Below are 11,806 nucleotides of genomic sequence, written 5' to 3'. Positions count from 1 at the left end.
ATCTGACCTCAGTGGTTTGGAAGATGTTGGAGTCGATTGATAAGGATGTGGTTTTGGAGTACTTGGAGATACATGATAAAATAGGCCAAGGTCAGCATGGTTTCCTCAAGTGAAAATCTTGCCTAATGAATCTGTTGGAATATGAACAGATTCCAATGAAATATAAAGCAGAATAGACAAAGGAGAATTGGTGGATGTTGTGTACTTGGATTTTCAGAAGGCCTTTGACAAGATGCCACACATGAGGCTGCTTTACTAGTTACAAGCCCGTGGTATTACAGGAAAGATACCAGCATGTATAAAGTGGCTGATTGACAGGACGCAAAGAGTAGGAAGAAAGGGAGCCTTTTGCAGTTGGTTGCCAGTGACTAGTGGTGTTCCACAGGGTTCTGTGTTGGGACTGTTTCTTTGAACATGCAATGTCAATGACATGGATGATGGAATTGATGGCTTTGTTGTAAAGTTTGCAGATGACCTGAAGATAGGTGGAGGGGCAGGTAGTTTTGAGGAAGTAGAAAGGCTACAGAAGGATTTAGACAGATTAGGAGAATGGGCAATGAAGTGGCAGATGGAATAGTGTCAGGAAGAGTATGGCCATACACTTTGTTAGATGAAATAAGAGGGCAGATTATTTTCTTTATGGATAGAAAATCCTAACATATGAGGTGCAAAGGGTCTTGGAGTCCTTGTGTATAATTCTCTAAACATTAACCTGCAGGCTGAGTCAGTGGTGAGGAAGGCAAACGGGATATTAGCATTCATTTTAAGAGGACTACAGTAAAATATTGTACACAACCTATCAGCAGCATCAACAGAGCTCTACGAATTGAATAAAAGTACAGAAGGTATAAGCGGAGTGGCCATTGTCAGTAGTAGGCCAGTGTCAAGAGTAGAAACGACAGGTTTTGCCTCAAAAGAGGCTTTGGCTCGGAAGAGGTGTTGGCTCTGTGAAAGCGTCTGTTAAGGTTTCCTTTTTATATTTTTCCCCTCTCTTGCTGTACTATTTAAAGATAGACAGACACACGTTATTGATCCTGAGGGAAATTGGGTTTTGTTACAGTCACACTAACCAAGAATAGTGTAGAAATATAGCAATATAAACCATAAATAATTAAGTAATAATAAGTAAATTATGCCAAGTGGAAATGGCTGTGGTGTGTTCTTCGTGCCGGATGTTAGATCGTGGGAGACCCAGAGTCTCCTGGGGAACTACATCTGTGTGAAGTGCGTCTGGTGCAGCTCCTTGAAGACCATGTTAGGGATCTGGAGCAGCAACTGGATGACCTTCAGCTTGTATGGGAGAATGAGGACATAATTGATCAAAGTTAGACGAGTAACTGGGCGACTGTCAGGAGAAATGGAAAAAGGCAGTTAGAGCAGAGCACCCCTGTGGCCATTCCCCTCAAATGTATCCGCTTTGGATACTTTTGTGGTGGGTAACCTCCCGGGAGAATGCTACAGCCACCAGCTTACAGGCACTGACCATGGGTCCATGGTGCAGAAGAGAAATAGAGAGAAAAAGTGAGTGCCTGTGATAGAGCATTTGATAGTGAGAACAGACTGGGCATTCTGTGAGTGTGAACAGGACAGCCGGATGGTATGTTGCCTCCTGTTTGCCAGGGTCAGGGATGTCTTAGATCGCATCTACAAACATTTTGGAGGAGGGGGAGCAGCCAGATGTCTTGGTACATATCGGTACCATTGACATAGGTACAACCATTGCTGGTAGAATCTCAGCTGATGACGAGAGGGCATACAGGAGAGAGATATGTCAACTAGTGGAGTGGTGCCACAGCAACAGCCTGGCACTCAACATCAGTAAGATGAAAGAGATGATTGTGGACTTCAGGCTAAGGAACACATACCAATCGTTAGAGGGATCAGTAGTGGAGAGAGTGAGCAGCTTCAGTTTCCTGGGAGTCAAGATCTCCGAGGATCCAACCTGGTCCCAACATATCCTATGTTTTATTGGAGTTTGAATAGATTAGGTAAGTCAACAAATACACTCAACAACTTCTATAGTTGTACCGTGGAGAGAAATCTGACGGGCTGCATCACTGTCTGGTATGGAGGGGCTACTGCACAGCACAGTAAGAAGCAGCAGAAGGTTGTGAATCTAGTCAGTTCCATCTTGGGTACTAGCCTACAAAGTACCTAGGATATCTTTAGGGAGCAATATCTTAAAAAGGCAACGTCCATTAGTAAGGACCCCCAGTACCCAGGGCATACCCTTTTCTCATTGTTATCATCAGACAGGAGGTACAGAAGCCTGAAGGCACACACATAGAGATTCAGGAACAGCTTCTTCCCCTCTGCCAGTCGATTCCTCAGTGGACATGGAATTTTTGGACATTATATTTTAATATACAGTAATACTGTTATTCCACATTTTTAAAAAATCTATTCAATATATGTAATTGATTTACTTGTTTATTTATTATTTTATTGTATTTATTATTATTATTATTATTCCTCTGCTAGATTATGTATTGCATTGAACTGCTGCTGCTAAGTTAACAAATTTCACATCACGTGCCGGTGAAAATAAACCGGATTCTGATTCTGATTCTGAAAAGAGAATTTAGAGAGCCAGGTAGAAAGCTGAGAAGCAGGAATTCCCGGGTAGTAATTTCTGGATTGCTGCCTGTGCCACGCATCAGTGAGGGTAGAAACAGGATGATCTGGCTGAAAATGCATGGCTGATAACTGAATTGAATTGACTTCATTCCTTATATCCTTCACAGACATGAGGAGTAAACATAGTTGCACAGAGGTCGGTGTTGGGAAAACTTTTTATGCTGTACATGAATGATTTAGATGATGGAATAGATGGATTTGTAACCAGGTTTACAGATGGTATGAAAATTGGTGGAGGGGCAGGTCATGTTGAGGAAACAGGTAGGATGCTGGACTTGGACAGATTAGGAGAATGGGCAAGAAAGAGGCAAATGAAATACAATGTTGGAAAATGCATGGTCATACACTTTGGTAGAAGAAATAAATGTGTGGACTATTTTCACAATGGGGAGAAAATCGAGGAAACGAGATGCAGAGGGACTTGGGAGTCCTTGTGCAGAACACCCTGAAAGTTAACTTGTAGGTTGAGATGGTGGTGAGGAAGGCAAATGCCATGTTAGCATTCATTTCAAGAGGTCTAGGATGCAAGAGCAAGGGTGTGATGCTGAGGCTTTATAAGGAACTAGTGAGGCCTCATTTTTAGTATTGTGAATAGTTTTGGGGCCCCTCATCAAAAAAAAGATGTGCTAGCATTGGATAGGGTCCAGAGGAGGTTCACAACGAAGGTTCCAGGAATGAAAGGGTTATCATATGAGGAATGTTTGATGGCTCTGGTTCTGTATTTGCTGGAATTCAGAACGCTAGGGGAGGGATCTCTGTCTAAATGCCTAGACAGAGTAGATGTGGAAAGGATGTTTCACATGGTGGGAGATTCTAGGATAAGGGGGCACAGTCTCAGGATAGAGGGGAGCCCTTTCAAAACAGTGATGCAGAGAAATTTCTTTAGCCAAAGGGTGGTGAATTTGTGGAATTTGTTGCCATATGCAGCTGTGGAGGCCAGGCTGTTGTGTGTATTTAAGAGAGGGGTTGATAGTTGTGATCCAGTGATCACACTGCCTTTATTTTCAATGTAATTATGGAGAAGGATAGGACTGGACCCAGGGTTGAGATTTTTGATTGGAGAAAGGCTAACTTTGAGGAGATGTGAAAGGATTTAAAGGAGTGGATTGGGACAATTTGTTTTATGGGAAGTAATTAATACAGAAATGGCAGTCATTTAAAGGTGAAATTTTAAAGGTGAATCTTTATGTTCCTGTTAGGTTGCAAGGAAAGGTTAAAAGTTTGAGAGAACCATGGTTTTCAAAGGATATTGGAAACTTGGTTAGGAAAAAGAGAGATATCTACAATAAATATAGTCAGCATGGAGTAAATGAGGTGCTCGAGGAATATAAAGAATATAAGAAGAATCTTAAAAAAGTAATTAGAAAAGCTAAAAGCAGATATGAGGTTGCTTTGGCAAGTAAGATGAAAATAAATCCAAAGGGTTTCTACAGTTATATTGATAGCAAAAGGATAGTGAGGATTAAAATTGGTCCCTTAGAGAATCAGAGTGGACAGCTATGTGTGGAGCCGAAAGAGATAGGGGAGATTTTGAACAATTTCTTTTCTTCGGTATTCACTAAGGAGAAGGATATTGAATTGTGTAAGGTAAGGGAAACGAGTAGGGAAATTATGGAAACTATGACAATTGGACGAGGAGGAGGTACTTGCACTTTTAAGGAATATAAAAGTGGATAAATCTCTGGGTCCTGACAGGATAATCCCTAGGACTTTGAGGGATGTTAGTGTAGAAATAGCAGGGGCTCTGACAGAAATATATCAAATGTCATTAGAAACGGGGATGGTGCCGGAGGATTGCCGTATTGCTCATGTGGTTCATTGTTTAAAAACGGTTCTAAGAGTAAACCTAGCAATTCTAGGCCTGTCAGTTTGATGTCAGTGATGGGTAAATTAATGGAAAGTATTCTTAGAGATGGTATATATTATTATCTGGATAGACAGAGTCTGATTACATGGATTTGTGCGTGGAAGGACATGTTTGACAAATTTTATTGATTTTTTGAAGAGGTTATGAGGAAAGTTGACAAGGGTAAAGCAGTGGATGTGGTCTATATGGACTTCAGTAAGGCCTTTGATAAGGTTCTGCATGGAAGGTTAGTTAGGAAGGTTCAATCGTTAGGTATTAATACTGAAATAGTAAAATGGATTCAACGGTGTCTAGATAGGGTGGTAAATTGGATTAGTAAATATGCAGATGATACTAAGGTAGGTGGCATTGTGGATAATGAAGCAGGTTTTCAAAGTTTGCAGAGAGATTTAGGCCAATTAGAAGAGTGGGCTGAACGATGGCAGATGGAGTTTAATGCTGATAAGTCTGAGGTGCTACATTTTGGTAGGTATAATCCAAATCGGACATACATGGTAAATGGTAGGGCATTGAAGAATGCAGTAGAACAGAGTGATCTAGGAATAATGGTGCATAGTTCCCTGAAGGTGGACTCTCATGTGGATAGGGTGGTAAAGAAAGGTTTTGGTATGTTGGCCTTTATAAATCAGAGCATTGAGTATAGGAGTTGGGATGTAATGTTAAAATTGTACAAGGCATTGGTAAGGCCGAAATTGGAGTATTGTGTGCAGTTCTGGTCACCAAATTATAGGAAAGATGTCAACAAAATAGAGAGAGTTTAGAGAAGTTTACTAGAATGTTACCTGGGTTTCAGCACCGAAGATACAGGGACAGATTGAACAAGTTAGGTCTTTATTCTTTGGAGCATAGAAGGTTGAGGGGGGGACTTGATAGAGGTATTTAAAATAATGAGGGGGATAGATAGAGTTGACGTGGATAGGCTTTCTCCATTGAGAGTATGGGAGATTCAAACAAGAGGACATGAGTTGAGAGTTTGTGGGCAAAAGTTTAAGGGTAACATGAGGGGGAATTTCTTTACTCAGAGAGTTGTAGCTGTGTGGAATGAGCTGCCAGTAGAAGTGGTAGAGGCAGATTTGGTATTGTCATTTAAAGTAAAATTGGATAGGTATATGGACAGGAAAGGAATGGAGAGTTATGGGCTGAGTACGGGTCAGTGGGACTAAGTGAGAGTAAGTGTTTGGCACGGACTAGAAGGGCCAAGATGGCCTGTTTCCATGTTGTAATTGTTATATGGTTATAGTTCTTGCTTGAACATGGCATCAAAGTTTACAGGGAGAAGGCTGGGAACTGGGGTTGTGCGGTTGAAAAAAAATGATCAGCCATGATTGAATGGCGGAGGAAACTCAATGAGCCAGATGGCCTAATTCTGCTCCCATGTTTTATGGTCTTATAAAAGCAAAGATGTACTGTTGAGACTTAAGAAAGCACTAGTGAGGCCATCTTGGAATATTGTGAGCAGTGTTAGGCTCCTTATTTAAAAACAGATCTGGTGACATTGGAGAGGGATCAAAGGAGATTCACGAAAATTATTCCAAGATTGAAAGGCTTGTCATTGGACCATTGGATGGCTTTAGGCCTGTGGTCAGTGGAATTCAGAAGAATGAGAGGTGACTTCATTGAAACAGGACTATTGTTGAAAAACCTCGATGGAGTGGATGTGGAGGGGATGTTTCCTGTGATGGGAGAGTCTAAGAAAAGAGGACACAGAATCTGAATAGAGCGGTATCCTTATAGAATGGAGATGAGGGCGAATTTCTTTCAGCAGAGAATGGTGAATCTGTGGAATTCACTGCCACAAGTGGATGCGGAGGCCAAGCCTTTAGGTATATTCAAGGCAGAGATCGATAGAGTCTTGATCAGTCAGGGCCTGAAGGGATGGGGAGAAGGCAGGAGATTGGGGCTGGGAAGGAAAATGGATCAACCAAGATGAAAAGACGAAACAGACTCGATGGGCCAAAATGGCATAATTCTACTGCTATATCTTATGGTTTTAATGGAGGAGTTCTGAGGGTGAGCAATTTAAAAAAGAGGGGTGCAATTAGGTTTAGTCAGCAAGACTTTGTGTGTGGGAGATTATGTCTCATGAATTTCCTCCATTTTGTCCCTACTCCAGATTCCATGGGACCATACGGTTTCTCTCTTTCTGTTCCCATTTGTTCATTTCTCATCTATTAGGTCATGGTAGCTCAGTGAAAATGCCTCCAGGGGCAGTGTTTTGCACTCTGTGTGGGATGTGGGAAGTCTGGAAGACTCCAGTCTCCCAGCTGAACACATCTGCACCAGATGCACTGAGTTGCAGCAACTGAGAGAATGTATTAAGGAACTGGAGCTGCAGCTCAATGACCTTTGACTCATACGGGAGAATGAGAAGGTGATAGACAGGAGCTACAGGGCCGTAATAACCCCAGAGTTACAGGAGACAGGTGACTGGGTGACTGTCAGGAGAAGGAGGGGAAATGCACAGCCTGTGCAGAGAACACCTGTGGCTGTTCCACTCAGTAATAAGTATATCTTTAGATACTATTGAGGGGGATGACCTACTGATGGGTAGCCAAAGTGACCAGTCCTCTGACATTGAGTCTGATGATGTGGCTCAGAAGAGCAGAGAGGGGAAGCAGACTGCAGTGTTGATAGGAGATTCCTTGGTCAGAGGAACAGCGATGTGGTTCTATAGGTGTGATAGAGACACACAGATGGTAGGTTGCATCAATACTGCCAGGATCAGGGATGTCTCAGATAGTGAACATGGCAATCTCAAGGATGAGTGTGAGCAGCCAGAAGTCTTTGTTATGAGACACACCCAACCTCACCAGCTTCTGGGATTTATACATATGAACACTCAGGAGTATGGATAGCTGTCTCAGGTTCAGGATGGTCCCGCCAATTTATAATCCTTGTTTTAGTGCCAAGAATTGACTATTTAATAAATGGCTCAACAGATGTTTGGTGCTCAATCGTAAGCCTACTTGTGATATCATCTGGAGGAACTCAGCAGGCCAAGCAGCATCTCTGGAAAGGAGTACAGTCGACGTTTCAGGCTGGGACCCTTCATCAGGATGAGGGGTCTGCTGAGAACCTCCAGCATTTTGTGTCTGTTGCTTGGATTTCCAGCATCTGCACATTTTCTTTTGTTTTTAAGGAACAGCTATTTACAGTTTTGGTGCTCAACCATAAACTGACTAGTGATTTCATCTAGTGTTTGTTTTGTGCTCAGATCCAGTCAGATCACCCAGGGATCTGCTTGGATTCAGAGGAATTCATGGGCACCATGAGTAAGGTGTTAATTCACCTTGTTGGAGCCAGCGAGCCTCGGACCGCCTGATGAAGAATCGACAGGGGGTATAGTCTGCGGCCGACTACGCAATGGTATTTTGGACTTTGGTCCAGGAGGATCATTGGAACTGGGAGGTTTTGGCCATGCTATACCACCATGGATCCCAAAATAAACTGAAGGATTCACTTGCCTTCGGAGAGCCAGCAGAGAACTCAGAGGCTCTGATTGACCAGTCCATCCATCTCGATAAATGTCTCAGAGAGCAAAAGTGGGACCACTTCAGGAAAATGAAGAGAGCTGGTCCCTACATATTGCATCCTCCATCCTGGAATGAAAAGCCTCACCCTGAGAGCATATGCAGCGAAGACGGAGGAATTGTGAGAAGGGGATAGAATTTTTGCTAGGTTGCGATTGGTGCGGAGGGAGCAGAGAGCAGAGCGTTCGGAAGGAGTTAGGTTGGACTTGGAACAGGGTGTAGTGAAGTTGAGACGGTTGATGTCCCGTCGGCAATTAGCAATAAAGAGATCCAGAGCAGGCAGAAGACCAGAGCAGGGTGTCCATGAAGAGGACGAGGGTTGAGAATGGGAGAAGGGGTCATCGGTGGGGGTAGGAGAGTCCTTGTCAGGTAAGCTCGGAGATGGAGCTGGCGGAAGAAGAGTTCAGCGTCATGACGTACGCAGAACTCGCTGGGCTGTGGGTGAAGGGAGACAAAGCTGAGGCCCTTACTTAGGACAGAGTGCTCTGCCTCAGAGAGTTGAAGGTCGGAGGGAATGGTAAAGTCCCGGCACGGATGAGAGATAGGATCAGAGGGGGGAGGGAGGCTGGTGGTGTCAGTGGAGAGGGACGGGTTGGGGTGAGAGGAAAATGGAGCCTCTGAGGGCCCAGGAGCTGACGACGGGATCTGAGGGAGAGGGGATGGCAGAGTGGTGGTGGGGGAAGGGGAGACGGGAGTCACAATTGACTCAGCCTGGTGAAGACCCAGCCTGGAGTTCAAGGCTGGAGTTGCAGTCGGTGGTTGTGCAATCGCTTTGAAGCTGTCCGTGATCGTTGGAACCCAAGTTGATGGTGCTGGAGTCCGGGTTTTGAATATGCCCTGGGTCGCTGGGGCAGCCGAAATCGACGGCCAGGCCTGGGGCTGCAATATGAAGACCATGCTCTGGGGTCTGCAGATGGAAGATCTTGTGACCCTTGCAGGACGTGATAAAGTCAAAGAAACAGCAATTGCACGCATGGATCCGACGGAGGGTGAAATAACGGTCAGCTCCTTTGCAAACGGAGAAAAAGGTGTCCCAGAGGCATGGAAGGGATTGTGATAGGGATGCCAGGTACCTTCTCATAGCAGAGAGTGTCACCCTCAGAGCTCGATGGGAGAAACAACGGGAGGCAGAGTCAATTAAATGTGAGTGCCTGGGATCCTCAGAAGGTCCAAATTGAGAAGCTTGAAAATGGATCCTGAAGCCAACTGGAGTCAGTTGGCGGCGGAGACACATTCCAAGGAAGGATATATGGCTGTAATAGTGGGTCTGGGTCAAAATATGATCGAAAGATTGAAGGGCTGAAGGAATTATAGATGGGGAGCTGTGAGAGAGGGTTTCACTGAACTCCCGTCGAAGAGAAGATTTAAACTTCTTCAGTGTAGCATCACTGGCAGAGGCTTTGCAGTAGGGAATTTAAAGAGCAAACACGAGGAAATCTGCAGATGCTGGAAATTTAAACAACACACACAAAATGCTGGTGGAACACAGCAGGCGAGTCAGGATCTATAAGGAGAAGCGCTGTCGACGTTTCAGGCCGAGACCCTTCATCAGGACTAACCAAAAGGAAAGATAGTAAGAGATTTGAAAGTAGTGGGGGGAGGGGGAAATGTGAAATGATAGGAGAAGACTGGAGGGGGTGTGATGAAGCTAAGAGCTGGAAAGGTGATTGGCAAAAGTGATACAGAGCTGGAGAAGGGAAAGGATCATGGGATGGGAGGCCTTGGGAGAAAGAAAGCGGGAAGGGGGTGGAAGCGCCAGAGGGAGATGGAGAACAGGCAGAGTGATAGCAGAGAGAGAAAAAACAAATGAACAACTAAATATGTCAGGGATGGGTAAGAAGGGGAGGAGGGGCGTTAACGGAAGTTAGAGAAGTCAATGTTCATGCCATCAGGTTGGAAGCTACCCAGCCAGTATATAAGGTGTTGTTCCTCCAACCTGAGTTAAGATTCATTTTGACAGTAGAGGAGGCCATGGATAGACATATCAGAATGGGAATGGGACGTGGAATTCCAATGTGTGGCCAAAAGGAGATCCTGTTTTCTCTGGTGGACCGAGCGCAGGTGTTCAGCGAAACGGTCTCCCAATCTGCGTCGGGTCTCACCAATATATAAAAGGCCACACCAGGATGCAGTATACCACACCAGCCGACTCACAGGTGAGGTGTCGCCTCACCTGGAAGGACTGTCTGGGGCCCTGAATGGTGGTGAGGGAGGAAGTGTAAGGGCAGGTGTAGCACTTGTAAAAAGCTGATTTGATTCGAACAATTTCTTAACCTACAATAATAGCTGCAACCACTAGGGGTCAGAGGAACACCTCCAGATATTGAGCCTCATTTAAACTGGCTGCTGTATTGAATTGAAGTGACTTTATTACTTACATCCTTCACATACATGAATAAAAATCTTTACGTTACGTCTCTGTCTAAATGGCAATGTGCAATTTATAGTAATTTGTAACAAATAATATGTACAACAGGACAGTCATTTTAGCATAGAAATACAATTGTATCAGCATGAATTAATCAGTCTGATGGCCTGGTGGAAATTGTTCAGGAGCCTGTAGGTCCAGGCTTTATGCTGTTGTACCATCTCCCAGATGGTAGCAGCTGGAACAGTTTGTGGTTGAGGTGACTTCGGTCCCCAGTAATCTCTTGGGCCCTTTTTACACACCTGTCTCTGTAAATGCCCTGAATAGTGAGGAATTCACATCCGCAGATGTGCTGGACTGTCCGCACCACTCTCTGCAGAGCCCTGCTGTTTGGGTAGACCTTGACCCTGACCGATTTCTGGGGACAACATGCTTGATGCACTTTCAGATGAAGCTCGTAACCTCATCTGTCAACTTAGAGACATCGTCATCATGAAAGACATTCTAGTTGACATCATCAAAGCGGTCCTGTAGCATGGAAACCAATTGGTTGGAACAACAGTGGATGATTTTAACAATAGCCACCCCTTGTTTCAGTTTCTGTCTGTCCATCAGCAGAAGCAAAATGAAGGAGAGATCTGACTTTCCAAGGTGTGGGCAGAGGAGCACTTTGTGAGCATTGTGGAAGGGAGAGTCGCAGTGGTCGAGTATGCTATATGCCTGTGTGCTCACCTGGATATGCTTGCAAAACTTTGGGGAAACTATAAACAGTGATACTCTATTAAAGTCACTGGGGATGATGAAGACAGCCTCTGGGTGTGCAGTCTCTGGGTGCTCAAGGAGCTCGAGAGCCAGGTCAGTATCAGCCTGTGGCAGAATATTCACAGCTGTAATAATAACAGTCATGAACTCCCTAGGCAACCGGAAAGGTCTACACAGCAGCACAAGGCACTCCAGATCCAGGGAACAAAAAGATTTGAGGACATGGATATTCTGGGGGTCGCACCAAGCACTATTGACCATGAAGCATACCCCACCTGCTTTACGCCTCCCAGAAAGCTTTTTGACCTGTCCTCCCAGAACGGGGAGAACCCAGAGGGCTGGATGGCCTCAATGTAATAGTACCTGACAATCTCTGGGTGTCAGTGTAACAGTCGGGCAGAGACACTGCTGGACAGTGTGGGTGAATCAGTGCACAGGAGGATTCTACTGTGCCAGGAGGTCCGGAAACTACAGGGGCTCTTCAGATGAATATGTCACATTGAAAGTGACAGACAGGGAAAGGGCAGGGTTTTCATTCATCAGTTAGTATCTCACTGATAGGACATTTTATACATTCCCTGCTTTCTCTTCTTGGTTTTTCTGTCAATGCATTCTTACTTTGCAGTAATTAGCATTTATAGG

This window comes from Hypanus sabinus, chromosome 26, assembly GCF_030144855.1.
Source record: "Hypanus sabinus isolate sHypSab1 chromosome 26, sHypSab1.hap1, whole genome shotgun sequence".
In the NCBI taxonomy this organism is placed as follows: domain Eukaryota; kingdom Metazoa; phylum Chordata; class Chondrichthyes; order Myliobatiformes; family Dasyatidae; genus Hypanus; species Hypanus sabinus.
The sequence above is the reverse complement of the archived record's forward strand: the minus strand, read 5'-3'. Positions refer to the sequence as shown.